Consider the following 17397-nt stretch of genomic DNA (forward strand, 5'->3'; position numbering starts at 1 on the left):
AATTTTAAACCCTTTAAATAAAATCCAAAATTCTTCAAAAAATTCGTAATATTCCAAAACCTTAAAATTCAGTCATGTTTAAATTTTCATTGATTTTTTATCTGTTTTGGCATATTTTTAAATTCGATCTTTAGAATTTTACCCCTTTAAGGGTAAAGTTCAAAAGGTCAAATCGTGGTCAAAACGAAGTCAAAATTTTTGAAAATTTCAGATTTCTATGCTCTTTAATATACAAAAAACTCAGAGATTGAAAAATTCAAGAAATTTTAAAGGCTTATTAAAGTTGCTTTGTAAAGTGGATTTAAACCACCCCTCTTAATTTTAAAATTTGGATTTTAATATTAAAAAATAGATTTTTCAAGAAAAATTTTAGATTATGAAATAACCTAAACCTAATCTCATCTCCTCAAATTTTCACAAGCAAACAATTTCATCTTCATAGTTTTTTCAAAGAAAATCACAAATTCAATCCTAACATGCTTCTAGTTTAAACTACATGAAAGATGATTTTGGAAGACAAACCTTGCTAGCTCTCCTTATCTCTAGGGTAAGTAATCCTTAGATATACGCTTTGACTTATCATTTTAATCTCAAAAGAAACCCCAAAGAATCATAAACTAGCCTCAAATGTTGAATATGTTGAATATATGAAAGCACTTTGTGTGGAACCAAGTGATAGAGATGAACACCAAAGCACACAAAACAATGGAACAAATTCCAAGATGAAGGAGAGAGAGGGATGAAAATTTCTAGAGAGAAGCCAAAGGTTGTGCTTGCTTTGTTTTTATAGAAAAAGTTAAGATTATATTGGATTTGGAAGTTTCCAATGTGAGGACACCTACCTTTAGTTAGTTTCCAATTTGTGCTTTGACTTTCTCATTCTTTGATTTTCATATTGAACTTATTTCTAAACCTTGTTTCTTACAAGCTAAATTACACAATGGAGATCCTTCAAGATTAATCTAGAAGCCTTCTCACATATGAAACTAGCTTTTATGAATAATTTTCGTCCAAAAAGGGTTGCCCGATGTTTGAGTTCAATTTTGACCAATTTATAGGCTGACTCGGAAAAAGTCATAAACTAAAAAGTTGTAGATATTTTTGAGACGTTCGAAACAAGTATAATAATATATTTTTTGGAAGAGAAGGTAGAAAGATATGACTATTTTAGTAACCTGGTCATACAAGCCCTTTCTAATTATAACTCTTCATTTCTTTATTATTTTTTCAAAACAAATATGATGTCACCAACCACTTCATCCCATGTTGGACGTTTTTGCATGTGGCCTCCTCATGTGGGGCGCCCACTTATGTGGCTGACCCACATGGGTGGGTCCACATGGACCCCCACCTTTTGGGCTTTAGCCCAATGGGGCTTTATGACATGTATTTTAGATTTCTTTAATGAAAATTCAATAACATCCTTTAAATTTAAAATTTTAATTGATGAACCTAACCCATATGACATTTATGGTGCACCATCGACATATGGTCGAACCATCCCCTTTAGAAAAAAATAATTTTATGACCAAAATACCCTTATTTGACCATTAGACATCCAAATGCGACCAAAATACCCTCAAATCGGTTCACCCCTTAAAGAGGAAAGTTAAAAATAAAAAGTCTTTGTGGTCAAACTTCAAAAATAGAAACTTTTAAAATTGAGTCCTTTTAGTGGGCAATATCAAACAGGATCATTTGGTACCCCTGAAAATACTCAAAATGCCCTTGACACATAAAATTTCCAAGTCAAGTGAAATTTCTGAGAAACTCTAAATTTAGCAGGCATTCCAAAATTCATGAAATGATCTAAGATTCCTTAAACACTCCCTAGAGGTCAAATGAAACATATTTTGAAAGACCAAAATACCCCTGGAGTGTAAGAATAAGGGAAACCCTGAGAAATCCAAATTTAGCAGGTCTTCCAAAACTTATGAAATTACTCATGATTTCTCAGCCATACCCTGAAGATGATTTTGGATATAGAGGAAATGATCGAAATATCTATAAGATGATGAAAATATGGATGCCCTATGAGTTTCTAAAAATAGCAGGGGAGGACGACACATTAGAGGATTTGGGGATAAGTCCTTTATTAGTAAGGGGATCTAGAAATGTGAGTCTTCGAGTAGGAGATTCTAGTTCACAGCAAGATGCGGGCACCCCCGCTGGTCCCATAGCAAGAAGCGGTCAGGATGCAGAGACACAGAGTAAGGGCCCCTATGCAGTACTTCGCCCCAAGTTGCCTGCCCTCATTCCCGAGTCGCATTAGCACAAGCCACGAGCGTGAGGATTTTTCAGTCATACCTTAGAGATAATCTTTAGGCACACCAGAAATGACCAACACAACCCCAAGTTACACAAAATGGAAAAATCTTGAGAGATTTTAAAAATAGCAGCGTTTTCAAAATTCATAAAATCGCTCAAAATTTCTTTGACACAACTCGGGGGTCAAACGGGACATATCGGGAATGACCAAAATACCCCTGTAGTGCAAAAATGAGCAAAAATGAGGAAAACCCTAAAAATTCTAAAAATAGCAGGTCTTTTCACTTGCTTGGAAACTTGAACTTTCATCTTCCAGATACCATAGGAACACCCTAGAAACCTTTAGGATTACGAATCAACTTCCAAACACCTAAAATGAGATGAAATTTACCCTAGAATGCATGGATGCCTAATCTATTGCGGAGTATGGACTCAAAACTTAACAGACCAACTAAATCTTTTGCTTCTTAAGGCGTAGCAAAATGAGGGTGTCTACACCGGGGTATAAAATGTGGTTCTCTAGTGGTTCTGAGGTATAAAATGTGGTTCCCTAGTGGTTCCATGCTATAAAATGTGGTTCTCTAGTGGTTCTGGGGTAGAAAATGTAGTTTTCTAGAGGTTCCAGGGTATAAAATGCGGTTCCCTAGTGGTTACAGGATAGAAAATATGGTTCCGGCATAGAAAATGTGGTTCCCTAGTGGTTCCATGGTATAAGATGCGGTTCCGTAGTAGTTCCGTGGTATAAGATGTGGTTCTCTAGTGGTTGCGGGGTATAAAATGTGGTTCCCTAGTGGTTTCGGGTGTATAAAATGTGGCTCCCTAGTGGTTCCGGGGTACAAGATGTGATATTTTGGAACAAACTTAGATGAACAACTTGTTTGATCAAGGGTCTAGGATAATCTAATCGAACTTATGGATCCCATATTTCTTAGGTGAGACACAGGTGGGGCCCAGCGAACATAAACCATTTATTTGTTTGGGCCCTGGTGTAGATAGATTGGACTTGCTTCCAAATTGGTCTCTATAGGATGATCTGAACCATTAGGATTTTAGAGGGTTAGAATGAATGGATCCCATAAAAACAACCTTAACAAATCAGAGGGTTATGATCATCCTGTAGAGAAGATTTTATGGCACTACAAGAAAGGGCCCAGCAAGTAAATGGTTTAGATCACTGAAATAAGCAGGCCCTTCTATATTTTTTTCCCTCAGATCCTCCACCGTCTATGGGATTTGGTAGGGACTTTTGCATGAAGGAATTTCGTGGGTGGAGTTTCATGAGAGAGCATCCAGTATGGTAATGGAGCTTTTTACTATGACAATGGAGTTTTCACGTTGGAAGGAGGAAAGCTTAGGGAAGGAGAAAGAAAAAGATCAAATGGGTAGGTGAATAAAATAGGGATTAGAACCACAAAAAGTGGTGGGAAAAAGCAAGGGGGGTATATTTGTCCTAAAAGCCATATTCTCTCACTGACAGCCCATTTTTTATAAAATTGAAACGTCTACCCCTTGTTCATAATATAACCAAAACTTTGCATTTTTTTAATAATTTTTCCTAATCTATTTCTTTTTAAAATTCTTTTAACAAATATATTTTCAAAAATGCATATTAAAATATAAAAAGTCATACAGAGAGAGAGAGAGAGAGAGGAGAAGAAGAAGCAAAGGCGTAATAAATAAACTATATAGAATGTGAGAGACGTGAGAGCAACCATTAACAAGATTTTTTATGAGAGTGTACTAAATGAAAAAGTTTAGAATGTGAAAGACTTGAGAGAACCATACCAAGATGTTTAGAAGGGATTTGCTAGCGTCCATCGCATAAGGCATTTCACGAATGGGCTGTTGCATGTAAGAGCAGCCACATAGGCTCACTTTTCCACAGATTTTGACTTTACTCATGAGGTGGCTTCTCTCACATGTAACACACCATCCGCACAATGCCTGCTGCGATGGACACTAGCAAATCCCATTTTAGAAATCTACTACTATATTGCTAGAGAAAAAAAGGAATTTCTTTTCTTTTTCTGTGAGATTTACACGTCAGCATTACTCTTTTACCATTAACCCCTTTGCTGATATCTAACATCTATCTCTATGAGAAATTATTTGAGGGTAAAATCATAATCTACATACGAAAAGTACAGACCTAGAGTACCTGTCTATGACAATTACGAAAAAAACTACCAAGAAGAGGTAAAGACATATGACAATGATGAAAGAACTACTTCATATTACGCATGCATGACGTTTGCAAAATATTGACGGATTCCGGGCACCAGAAGAGGAACAACAATTATGGAAACCTCTATCGATTGGAGGACTAGGATCAGCCTATATCGATTGGAGGGATAGGATCAACCTATGGAACTGATTTTACGGGCACAACCGATTGATGTTGTGTTCCATCACATGGACGGTTTGGATCAACATATAACACGCTATAGATCAGAGGGTTCGGATCAACCTATGGAAATTTTTTTTGGGGCACAACCTATCTAGGCAATGGCCCATCTAATTGACGGTTTGGATCATCCTATGGTACGGGCCATACCGTAAATTTTAATAAAGTGAGGAGTGCGGTCATCAAAATACGGTAAGTAGTGTCATTATAAAATATGGTAGTGAGGACATTAGCACTATATATAATTTGAAATCATCGTTGTTACGTGGATGTTCCCACGCGGGTCAGGTTCAACCCAAATTTGGGTTAGGTCGGGTTAAGCTTTTTTGCAAATCGGGTTGGGTTGGATTGAGAAAAATCAACTCGAATTGGAAATCGGGTCAGGTCGGGTTGGACTGTCGGGCAACCTGAACCGACCCGAAACCCGAATTTGGGTTCCATCTGAAGAAGTTCTGTATATGTGTTTTTCTTTTTCAACATTGAAATAGTCTCCACAGTCCACAATAGATGGTTTGGACAATCCTATGGTGCGGGCCATACTGTACTTTAATAAAGTGAGGAGTGTGATCATCAAAATATACTAGTGCGGATAACATTTCCGTTTGTTAATTGTTAGTCCCTGTTTGGTTTGGATTTTGAGAATCGATTGTGAGTTAAAAACTGATTATTGGTGACTCACTATTGGTTCTCAAAATCCAAAACAACCTGCCTTGAGTTGAGGTGGTCAACAATTGGTACTATATCAAATCGGGTCAACCGGACCCAACCCAACCCAACCCAAATTGGAAATCAGGTTGGGTTGGGTTGAGGAAATTGCAAATCGGGTTGGGTTGGGTTGAACCTATTCGGGTTGGAAATCGGGAACTACTTTTCCTTATTCACTATGTGCGGGTCAAATTACGGAAAGTTTGATATTACAAATGCAGGACACATGTAAAAATATTGACAAATTCTGGGCACCTTAAGAGGAACAATAATTATCGAAACCTCTATAGATTGGAGGGCTAGGACTAGCCTATGGAAATTATTTTACGGGCACAACCTATTTATGTTGTGTTCCATCACATGGACGGTTTAGATCAACCTATGATGTGGTCTGTACAATTCTTTGTCGGCCCGTGCATCGGACAGGGTTTTTTGCTAGTAATTAATAAAAGGAACCGACAATAAGAGACTGACTGACACTTGGGGAGAGAGCTCCGTCACACCAGATTCAGTCATTCATTTTGTGAAACAACCAATTACTCCAAAAGCTTAAGCTGTTTAGAGTTGGTGTTATTTAATCACTTGTACTTCAAGTCCTTCATGGCCCCACTTGTTTTGGTTGGCCGTACATGTGACCCCTCTTTTAGGTTGGACGTACTAGTGGAATTTTAATATTAAGGACTTGTTGGGTTTTGAACCCATGACCTGCCGTGAGGCAATAGCTCTCAGCCCATGTGAAACAATCAAACATAAGTAAACAATTTTAAATGAAGGGTTGAGAATAAATGCGATAGAGTTCATTTTTCTATATCTAGCTCTGTCGAGCCGAGACACGGCTTAGTCTGCCTCACTACATCTCAAGGTAAATAAATTAATAAGAACCAAGTACACAAAATTGGGATTAAGCCTCTAGCCCAACGGTAAAAAGGTTGTGATATTAAACGTAAAGGTCTGAGGTTGGATCTCAGCGTACCTACGCAAAAAAGTATACATAGTAAGCTGAATTGCGGCAAATAGAAATGAATCTTAGGGAAAAAAATATACTGTGGCTGCTGGGATTCGAGCCCAGGTCTCCACGGCCACAACGTGGAATTCTTACCACTAAACTACAGCCACATTTTGTTTCTCTATCACCAGTTAAAATATAAATTTTATATTATACTTTGCTCGAGGAATAAGCTGTTGTGTTCATAAAAGTGGGTATTGTACAGTGATCTACACCTCTCATCTGGTGGGAGCTACCTTCATTTTTTTTAATTTACCGCCGGACATTAATATAGGAAATGAAGTGGGGGCCAAAGTTGATCAATGTCGGGATCTGGACTAGGGCGTGGGTTGGGGCCCAAGGGTACGTTGGTTGTTGGGCAACTTAGGGTCAAGTTTCCACGTATTGCTGAGAGAGTAATGAGGCTACTAGCACCATCGGACGGGTCTGACAGACCAAGTACCAATTAACAATGTGAAGGTTGGATTTTTATTCATGGGGGGTGTATCCACAAAAAATTCAGAGACTTGAGAGTATACTTGCTGGGACCCGGAAGCAGGGGGCAGAGCCAGGAATGTGCACCAGAGGGGGCAAAAAATAGTTGTTATACATCAATTAATAAATTATTATAAAGTAAAAAAATGTAAAGTTGCACAAATTTCTATTCAAATTAGTTTCACTTTTAAAATTATATGATGGGTGGCTGTACAAACCTTTCAATTAAAAAATTATATGATGGGTGCCCGTACAAACTCTTATTTTTCCCTATAGATTGAAGGGTTAGGACCATCCCATGGAAATGATTTTTTTGGGCACAACCGATTTACGCTGTGACCAAACACACGGACGCTTTGGATCATCCTATGGAGTGCGCCGTAGTGTACATTTTGAAAATTTTGAGTTTGTATGGCCACCCATCATATAATTTCTCGTCAAAAGGTTATTACATTTCCTAAAAAGCTTTCAAAAGCCTACTAAAGAAGAAAATAGAGCTGGGTTTGTGCAAATATCAAAATGTGGTTGTGTTGATAACATTTCCCAAACTAGAAATATAATAATTTTCCTTGTATAAAAAAAAATGGAAAGTAATGATCTATTTGGGACAGCCCCTCTAGTGCAATTCTGACTCCACTTTTACAATAGAGTGAGCTGTCCCAATTAATACAAGGGTCGAGTATATCATTTGAACAATGAATGGGACCCACATAAAAAACCTTACCATTATGCATGCTGTTGGCTTACGTTTCGATTTTGAACAACGAATGGGACCCACATCAAAATCTACCACTTTGCTGTTGGCTTTTCGTACAGAGGGCTTTCTGAAACCAGACCTATCCAGTATCCAATCCCCTCAACTCAGAAAATTCTATGCAAAAATTGAGGGGTGGGGGGGATCAATTGCCCCCCCTCGACCTCCCTTGGCCCCGTCCCTGTCCGGAAGGCTGCCATTAGGTCAAGGAGGAGGAGGAGACACCGGTATTTTTGGAGACTAAGGGCCAGAGGAACCAAGAGACAAGTATGGTATAGACGGTGGTGCCTCCTTAGCACATTTGTGGGCAAGGTTAGTGATTATTTAAGATGATTCATAGTGTGGCCCGCCTCTTCAACAAATTAAGTTATGGAGGATTTGGTTAATGGTTGGGCAGTTCAGGAGGTTGGCTTTGGCAAAGAGAACAAAATTATTGGCACAAAGTAGGTGGTAGATGTGGAGGCCACAGCAGCCGATGGAGGAGGCTGTTTAGCGGTCATCATGGTGGATTTATGTATAGATACTGAGAATGCTTGACCAATGTGAAACTTTTAGGTGAATGGTTTCCTCGTACATTTCCATCGATCCAATGAGAGAGTCAATTAAGAATGACGAATGTAAAGGAATGAAAATTTCACTAATCTTGACATTACAATAAGTGTTTTTTGTTTTTTTTTTTTTTGAACAGTGACATTACAATAACCAAGGTTTTAAATTTCGACCAGATTTTGGTCAACACCGAAACCAAAATTCCCGAAACATACCAAATTTCGGTCGAAATTTCCGCAAAATTTAAGATTAAATATTAATTTCTTATTCCTTTACAAAATTTCAGCCAAAATTACCGAAATTTCGATAATTTCAGCCCGAGAAGGACATTTCGAGCGCCCATTACCAAATTTCGCCCGAAATTTCAGGATTTCGGTTTCGGAGAGGACTGAAATTACCTCCGAAACCGAAATTTAAAACTTTGACAATAACTAAAACTCTGGATAGCCTTAGCTCATTGGTAAAAGGCTTTGTTCCTCAACCAAGAGGTTCGAGGTTCAATCCCAGGTAGGTCACCTACCGATAAATACAATGACTATAACTAGTGCTTATGTAAAACACTTCATAGATAAACACGACTATCGATAAAGATAGATTTAGGGATTGATAATCCATAGCTAACCTAAGTATCTAATTGCCAAATCTAACACCCTAGATCCAAGCATCAGATAGTAAGCTAGATCTGGTATACTCTATAACACGTCCCCTCAAACCCTCAAACTTGTGTGTAATGACAATCAACATATATTTGATATTCATATGATTTCCCTATTAGAATCTGCCAATTTGCTGCACAATGGCAACATTTGACGACGGATGTCCGTTGATTATAGTGATTGATGCTGGTTGCCGAAGAAAGTATCATTGTCAAGATGAGCTGCAAAATCCAATGGGACATAATAGATCATTGCCTCAATGGGTTGGATGTAACTCGAGCCTTGGTGGGTGGACCCTTCATGAGCCAATTTGGAATAGCGGTCCTTATGAAAATAGGTCACTATGGACCAGTGAGTCAATTTACAAAAGTGGCCTCTCGTAAGCCAAATTTAATTACCCATCCTCGTGGAAGCTGGAATACTTTTCAGACATATACCTTAAGAGAATCGAAGCACATCAATTGAAAAGAGCTCATATTCTAAACACAAACGTCAAATGGGGGAAAATAGGATGCCGTATGGATGGGGACAACAAGCTTGTTGCTGTTCATGAGAGCGTCATGTTAAGTTAGCCTTAAATTTATGCATCAGCCTAATCACATAAGTTGAGTTGCTTACAAATTGAGAAGTCCATTTATATGGGATTCTTGTATTTAGCTCTTGAAAAGATTACTTTGAAAAGATTACTTTCAAAACAAAAACCATATGGGACTCTTGGGTTGTTTTGAATTTGTATCCTTCTAAGGAAAAAGTGGGAGTCCGTACAACTGCGGAAAAACAAGAGAAAGGCTAGTATACGGCGTCAAGAAGAGAGAGAAAATGTCTTCAGGGACACGAGATTGAAGGGTTTTGGTTTTGGATCTCTCTTGGGAAGAAGCAGGAGTACAGCTAACTAAGGAACAATATCCGATATGATCGTGCACAAAGAAACGAAAGAATGGAAATAAACAAATCACAAGATGCAAACATCGAGTTTATTGGCAATACTCCAACAAAGCAGCGAAGGACTCCTGGATCACATGGCATCTTTGTAGTTAGTGATAGTCCTAGCTGTACTCATGTGCATGCATGTTGTTAGCAATTGATAGGGTCCGGACTCAGCACTGAGGGAATCCGGACTCAGCAATCCGGACTCAGCACTGAGGGAATCCGGACTCAGCATCCAATTAGCTTCTGGCACGTGGCCCTCACAAGGACCGTTGGAAGGCCAACACCTGTCTCCACTAGGTGTGACACCTGGACCAATCAGGGACCTCCACCTGCCCTCCTTAGGTATGAAACCTGGTCCATACAGAGGCCACCACCTGGCTCAGAACTACCACCTGTCCTAGACAGGTGGCTCAGAATCACTATAAATAGCCTTCACTTGTGCTAAGGTGAGGGTCCTGAAAATCTGAGAACCAAAACTCTAAGCTTTTTGCTCTGACATTGCTCTGCACTCCTGCTCATACTGACTTGAGTGTCGAAGCGCCCGTCCGGAGTATCACTCCGGGTTGGTCCTCTGACCCTTTTCTTTCTTGTCTGTACTCTTGTGCAGCGCAGGACTCAACCAGCCCCTCAGTCGTGGCTCGTTAGTTCGGACCACCCAGCCCTACCATAACCTGTTACCTATTTTAGGCTTAACAGATTTGGCGCCATCCGTGGGACCACGCAACAAAAAGCTGTTCGAAATCTCACCCAGATAAAAATGGTAGGACAGACCGGCAAGCGAGCACCTCCGACTTCTCGGGCTACCCGGGCTACGACCCCCCGTGAAGGACGAAGTGAGCGGCTGGCCTCACAGGTGGAGGTCGGGGCGGCCGTGGAGCGGACTTCGCCCCACTCGGACCGTTCAGACCCCACCCCGACCCCGAGGGAGATGAGGGCCCTTTTTCAGGAAATGACTGTTGTAGTTGCGCAGTTCAGGAATGCGGCTCCCGCACTCCAGCAACACCCAGTCGAGGTTTCTCGACCCGTTCAGAGGGGAGAAAGCTCCCGCAGAGAACGCGCGTCTCCACCCCGGGACCAAACTCATCACTCCACTAGAAGAGACCACCACTCGCGGGACAGGAACGTGCGCCCTGAGCCTCGTCGTCAGCATCACCGGTCACGATCTCCCTCCGTGCAGAAACGTGGCAGCAAGAGAGACCCTATGCACGGAGAGGGATCGCGGCACCGGCGAAGGAGTCCCCTCAGCCAGTCCGGATCCGCAAGGAGCCCATCAGCCGTAAGGAGTAGACCTGCCCGTCTGGCCGAACAGAGGGATGATCCGATGTTACTGAGAATCCAGAAGATCGATAATAGAATCGAGGAGCTGGCTAGAGATCATGGCCGCCCTGCTTCAAGGATCTTCAGTAGCAATCCCCCTTTCACAGACAGGGTACTCGGTGCGGCAGTCCCCTTGGGCTTCAAGATGCCGCAGATCCCGCAATATGATGGGACCACCGATCCCGTGGATCATCTGCAGACCTTCAGGACCACGATGCTTCTCCACGGGGCGTCGGACGGGTTCCTTTGCAGGGCACTCCCCACCACATTAACTGGAGCCGCGAGAGACTGGTACTCACGGCTGAAGCCCAAGTCTGTTGACAATTTCGACGACTTCGGGGACGACCTGGCCCGGCATTTCATGAGCAGCAGAAGGCCTCGAAAGACGACGGCTTCACTGATGGCCCTGAGGCAGGAAGACGGTGAGGCCTTAAAAGCGTTCGTTGGCCGGTTCAACAGGGAGGCCCTTCAGGTACCCAACCTGGATCCCTCCGCGGCAACGAATGCTCTTCTGGCCGGAGCCCGGTCCACCGACTTCCGAAGAGCAGTCGCCCGGCGCAATCCACAGTCCTTGGCAGATCTGATGACCGGGGCGGAAGAGTACATTTCCGTCGAGGAAACTCTCGCTGCCCTGGATTCCGTCAGCAAGAGAAGACCAGAGGAGAAGAACCCCGCCAAGCAGCGTAGGGATGACAGGCCCCAGAGGAAGGAGAGCAGTCCGTCCCGGAAGGAAAGGAGCTCCCCCCGGCCTCGGAAGGAGAGGAGCCCCCCGACGAGGGAGCGCTACATGCCGCTCACCGCTTCCAGGGCTCAAATTTTGGCAGCCATTCGGAAAGAAGACTTCATCCGATGGCCGAAGAAGCAGACACCAGAGGCGGGCACGCAAGATATGTCCAGGTATTGCCGGTTCCATAAGAGCCACGGCCACGACACCAACGCCTGCATTCATCCCAAGGAGGAGATCGAGCAGCTGATAAGCAGAGGGTACCTTGGGAGGTACTTAAAAAATAATGACAACAGAAGGGAGCGCCAGGACAACCCGAGGCCCAGAGACAGAAGTCCTCGAGACGCCCAACCCCTGGGCGACCGCATCCAGGCTCCTGCCCCGGCCGTTCTCCCTCCTCAGGTACCTCAACCTCAACTTCAACCTCATGGTGTTATTGGTACCATTTCAGGAGGGCCGACCGCGGGAGAGACCTCTTCATCGGCCCGCAGGACCTATGCCCGGCAGGTCAACGCCGTCCATGCCTGCAGCAAGAGAGCCGAGCCAGAAAATGAGATATCCTTTTCGGAGGCAGATCTTGACGGTCTGATCCTCCCGCACGATGATGCCCTGGTCGTCACAATGCTAGTGGCGAACTGGGAAATGAAGAAGATCCTGGTCGACAACGGGAGCTCCGCCGACATCCTCTACTATCACGCCTTCGAACAGATGATGATCGGAGCTGACCGTCTGAAGCCGGCCAACTCATATCTGTTCGGGTTCTCGGGAGAAGTTGTCAAGGTCGAAGGGCAGATTGAGCTTCCAGTTCTTATCGGGGAGCCGCCCCGCCAGTCCTTTGCCATGGTGACCTTCCTGGTGGTTAAGGCCAAGTCGGCCTATAATGCCATTCTAGGACGCCCTGGCCAGAACCTCCTCCGAGCTATTCCCTCCGCTTATCATCAGAAGATGAAGTTCATTACGCCAGGAGGCGTAGGTGAAGTCAGAGGGGATCAGCCCCAATCAAGACAATGCTATGCGGCAGCACTGAGAGGGAAGAATGCGTCTGAGTCTCTTCCAATCGAGCTGTACGATCTCAGAGATGAAGCGCAGGTCACAGTCAACGAGCCCGCAGAGGACCTCATCTCTATTCAATTGAACATCGATGACGAACAGAGGGTTGTCCAGATCGGCTCTGCCCTGCCAGAGGCCGCGCAGCAGAATCTCGCTCAGTTCCTCAGAGCCAACGTAGATGTCTTTGCCTGGACTCCTTCAGACATGCCCGGCATTGACCCGTCGATTAGCACCCATGAGCTCGGTGTCGATCAGACATGCAAGCCCGTGAAGCAGAAGCGGAGACACTTTGCGCCAGAAAGGCGGAGAGCCATCAGAGAAGAGGTGGAGAGGCTTTTGAAGGCCGATTTCATCCGTGAGATCCAGTATCCGGACTGGCTCGCGAATGTGGTGATGGTGAAAAAGTCCAATGGGAAGTAGAGGACCTGTATAGACTTCACAGACCTGAACAAGGCCTGTCCAAAGGACAGCTACCCACTCCCCAAAATAGACCAGCTCATTGACGCTACAGCAGGTCACGAGCTGCTCAGTTTCATGGATGCTTTCTCAGGATACAATCAAATCAGAATGTACGAGTCAGACATCCCGAAGACATCATTCGTTACCGACCAGGGGACTTATTGCTATCGGGTAATGCCCTTCGGACTGAAGAATGCAGGAGCCACTTACCAGCGTCTCGTCAACAAGTTGTTCAGAAATCAGATCGGTCGGAACATGGAGGTCTACGTTGATGATATGCTAGTGAAGAGCAAAAGTGCTTCCAACCACGTCTCCGACCTCGAAGAGGCCTTCCAAGTCTTGAGGGAACACAACATGAAGCTTAATCCGACCAAATGTACGTTTGGCGTCGGAGCAGGCAAATTCATGGGCTTCATGGTAAGCCAGAGAGGAATAGAGGCGAATCCGGAGAAGATCAAGGCAGTAATGGAGCTGACTCCTCCCAACACTATCAGAGAAGTACAGCGGCTGACCGGGCTGGTGGAAGCTCTGGGGCGGTTTATTTCAAAATCCGCCGAGAGATGCCTCCCGTTCTTCAATGCGATCAAAGGTATAAAAACCGCGCCCTGGACTCCGGAATGTCAAGCAGCGTTCGAGGAGCTGAAGCAGTACTTATCCTCCCCCCCCTTGTTGTCCACGCCGGAGCCAGGAGAAGAGCTGATTCTGTACCTCTCAGCAGGACCCTTGGCAGTCGCAGCAGTACTGATCAAAGAAGAGTCTAACCAGCAAAAGCCGATCTACTATGTCAGCAAGGTCCTCCATGATGCAGAGACCAGATATCAGCGAGTAGAAAAGCTCGTGTGCGCCCTTATTATGGCGGCCCGGAAGCTAAGGCCGTACTTCCAGGCGCACACAATCAAGGTCTTGACAGGGCAGCCTCTCAGACAGATCCTCCACCGACCAGATACTTCGGGCCGACTTGTCAAGTGGGCCGTGGAGCTCAGTGAGTTTGATATCAAATATCTACCCAGGCCGGCGATCAAAGCTCAGATTCTCGCTGACTTCATAGCCGAGTGCACAGTTCCGGACCCAGACCCCGGGCTGGTAGCAGTTCCATCTCCAGAAGCAGAGCTGGCCGTACCGGAGCCTCGAGTCGTTTCCAGAGCATCACCGCCCCCCGAGACTGAGTCCGTCATCGCGCACCCAGTTTTTGATGAAGAGCCACTCTGGGAAGTTTATGTGGACGGGTCATCGAACAAGACAGGGTGTGGTGCAGGACTAGTTCTCACTGGACCAGAGGACTTCGTCCTGAACTATGCCCTGAGGTTCGGTTTCCGTGCGTCCAATAATGAAGCAGAATATGAAGCGCTCATAGCCGGGATGAATCTCGCTGTGCAGACCCGTGCTCAGAGGCTAAAGGCGTACTGCGATTCACAGCTGGTCGTCTGTCAGATCCAGGGAGTATATGAAGCCCGTGAAGAGCGAATGATCAAGTACCTGGGAAGGGTTCGCAGTCTGGCCGTTCATTTCAAGAGCTTTGAGGTCGTCAGAATCCCCCGAGCAGAGAATGTAAAGGCAGATGTGCTATCAAAGCTTGCAGCCTCAGGTTACACCGCCCTCAGAGAAATTCGCATGGAGTTTCTGAAGAGGTCCAGTATCGATGCCCAGTCCGTCGTGGTGATGCAGATTGACGATGAGCCGTGCTGGATGGATGAGATAATCAGGTATCTGCGCAGCGGAGAGCTCCCTGGAGAGAGAAAGGAGGCCCGTAAGGTCACGCAGAGGGCAGCGAGGTTTTCACTGGATGGCGAGACTCTATACAAGAGGTCGTATACCCTCCCGTATCTGAAGTGTCTTCGCCCCACTCCCGTATCTGAAGTGTCTTCGCCCCAGTGATGCCTTGTTAGCCCTGCAGGAAACCCATGAAGGAATCTGCGGAGAGCACCTCGGGGGCAAGGCCCTCGCCATTAAAATCCTCCTGAGAGGTCTGTACTGGCCTACATTGAGGAAGGACGCGCTGAGCCTTGTGAAAAAGTGTGAGAAGTGCCAGAAGTTCTCTCCGACCGTCCACCAGCCACCCGTTCCAATGGCCCCGATCATCAGTCCTCTTCCCTTCGCAGTATGGGGAATGGATATTCTGGGCCCCTTTCCGCCGGCCTCGGGAGGCCGTGAGTTCGTCGTTGTCACCATTGATTATTTCACCAAATGGGTAGAAGCAGAGCCTCTGGCCAAGATCACAGAGCAGAATGTACAGAACTTCTTCTGGAAATCAGTGGTGTGCAGGTTCGGAATCCCCCGGGTCCTCATAACGGACAATGGCAAGCAGTTCGACTCGAGGAACTTCCGAAAGTTTTGTTCTGACCTGCACATAGAGCAGAGATTCACATATGTGGCACATCCTCAGACTAATGGGCAAACAGAGGTGACGAACAGGACCCTCCTGCAGGGGATAAAAAAGAGACTGGATGGCAAGGCCGGACGTTGGGCGGACGAACTGTATCATGTGCTCTGGGCGTATCGGACTACTCCGCGTACGGCCACAGGCGAGTCACCCTTCAATCTCTCCTTCGGAACAGAAGCAGTGATCCCGGTTGACATCGGCGTCCCCTCCCCAAGGATCGTCCATTTCAGTGAGCAACTCAACGGGGACGGACTCCGTGCCAACCTTGACTTGCTTGAAGAAGTCCGTGAGGAATCTCAGATCAGGTCGGCGGCCTATAAGCAGAAAGTATCCAGATATCACGACGTCAAGATCCGACCAAGAGAATTCCGTGCCGGCCACCTAGTCCTGAGGAAAGCCTCCGTTTCCCAGCCAAGAAGCGTGGGCAAGCTCTCTCCGACTTGGGAAGGGCCATACCGAATCAAAGAAGTCATCCGCCCAGGAAGCTATCGGTTAGAGTCCCTCGACGAACAGATGCTACCACACGCCTGGAATTCTAGAAATCTTCGGATCTACTATCAGTAATTTTGTTTGCCTTCATAGGCTTGTAAAGAACTGCTGTAATCATCCAAGTTCTGGAATGAATAAAATAAGTTTCATGAACAAGTGTCCCTCTTTGAGTAACTTATGTAGACATCAGCATATAACAGCAGTGGTGCACTCCGGCTCATCCTAGTGGCTTGGAGATCAGTTCCAGCCAGGACGCCCGCAGTGGAAACCACCTTCAAATATTTCCTAAGTGTTTGAGTACCAAGCTTCCAGCTCGGTTCTCGCAGACTTAGGACGACGAGCAGCAGTGGTGCACTCCGGCTCATCCTAGTGGCTTGGAGATCAGTTCCAGCCAGGACGCCCGCAGTGGAAACCACCTTCAAATATTTCCTAAGTGTTTGAGTACCAAGCTTCCAGCTCGGTTCTCGCAGACTTAGGACGAGCAGCAGTGGTGCACTCCGGCTCATCCTAGTGGCTTGGAGATCAGTTCCTGTAACGACCCGATTTCCAGAACCAAGCCGTTACACCTATTTGACAAATTCACCTGATGTTCTTTATGAGCAGCGGAAGTATTCTCAATAATGAAATCCATTTAAAATTTTAAACTCACTCTGTTCTAAATTAAGGACCTAGCATCCCAAATAAAATTTATTACAGTCCGAAATTAAATACTTAAACTGAGTCTAAATACGACAGGTGACCCATCTGTCACTCCACCCTCTCTATTTATTTCCCATTCCCGCTTTATTTATATGTCTTCGTTTGCGAAGGCTCCCTCTTCTACTAATCCTGTGGAGGGAAATGTAGCAACGTAAGAGCAAGGAAAAAGGCTCACGACATAAAAGAAACAGTACAATAACTATAAAAATTTCAATGATCAACATTAGAATCCATTTTAAACTATACAGTTTTTTTTTTCTTTCAAATAAATCAATTTTGGAAATAAATCAAGTAATATGAACTCTCATCCTTACTGTGATTCCCAATATGTTCTCTCCCCCAATAGTCATACGGTCATTATGGCCATTATGGCAATTCCCCAATTACCCTGACTCTGGCCGTCAACTATTGACCATCAAGGAACCTCCGCCCCCTAATGAGACGTGCTCCTTTCTAGGATTTCCTTTGGGTCACCTTCCACCCGAGGATTTTCTTTGGGTCACCTTCCACCCGAAAATCTCCCCAATAGTCAT

At 44.8% G+C, this 17397-nt stretch overlaps 1 non-coding gene across 1 annotated transcript; it reads right to left on the minus strand.

The window, feature by feature from the left end:
* Positions 1–6421: 6421 nt before the first annotated feature.
* On the minus strand, positions 6422–6493 carry TRNAH-GUG (transfer RNA histidin (anticodon GUG)). The gene has a single exon. It is a non-coding gene; the product is annotated as a tRNA-His (tRNA).
* Positions 6494–17397: the final 10904 nt, after the last annotated feature.

This window comes from Tasmannia lanceolata, unplaced genomic scaffold (genome assembly GCF_043159265.1).
Source record: "Tasmannia lanceolata isolate RefF3 unplaced genomic scaffold, GAP_Taslan_0.1 ptg000005l, whole genome shotgun sequence".
NCBI lineage: Eukaryota > Viridiplantae > Streptophyta > Magnoliopsida > Canellales > Winteraceae > Tasmannia > Tasmannia lanceolata.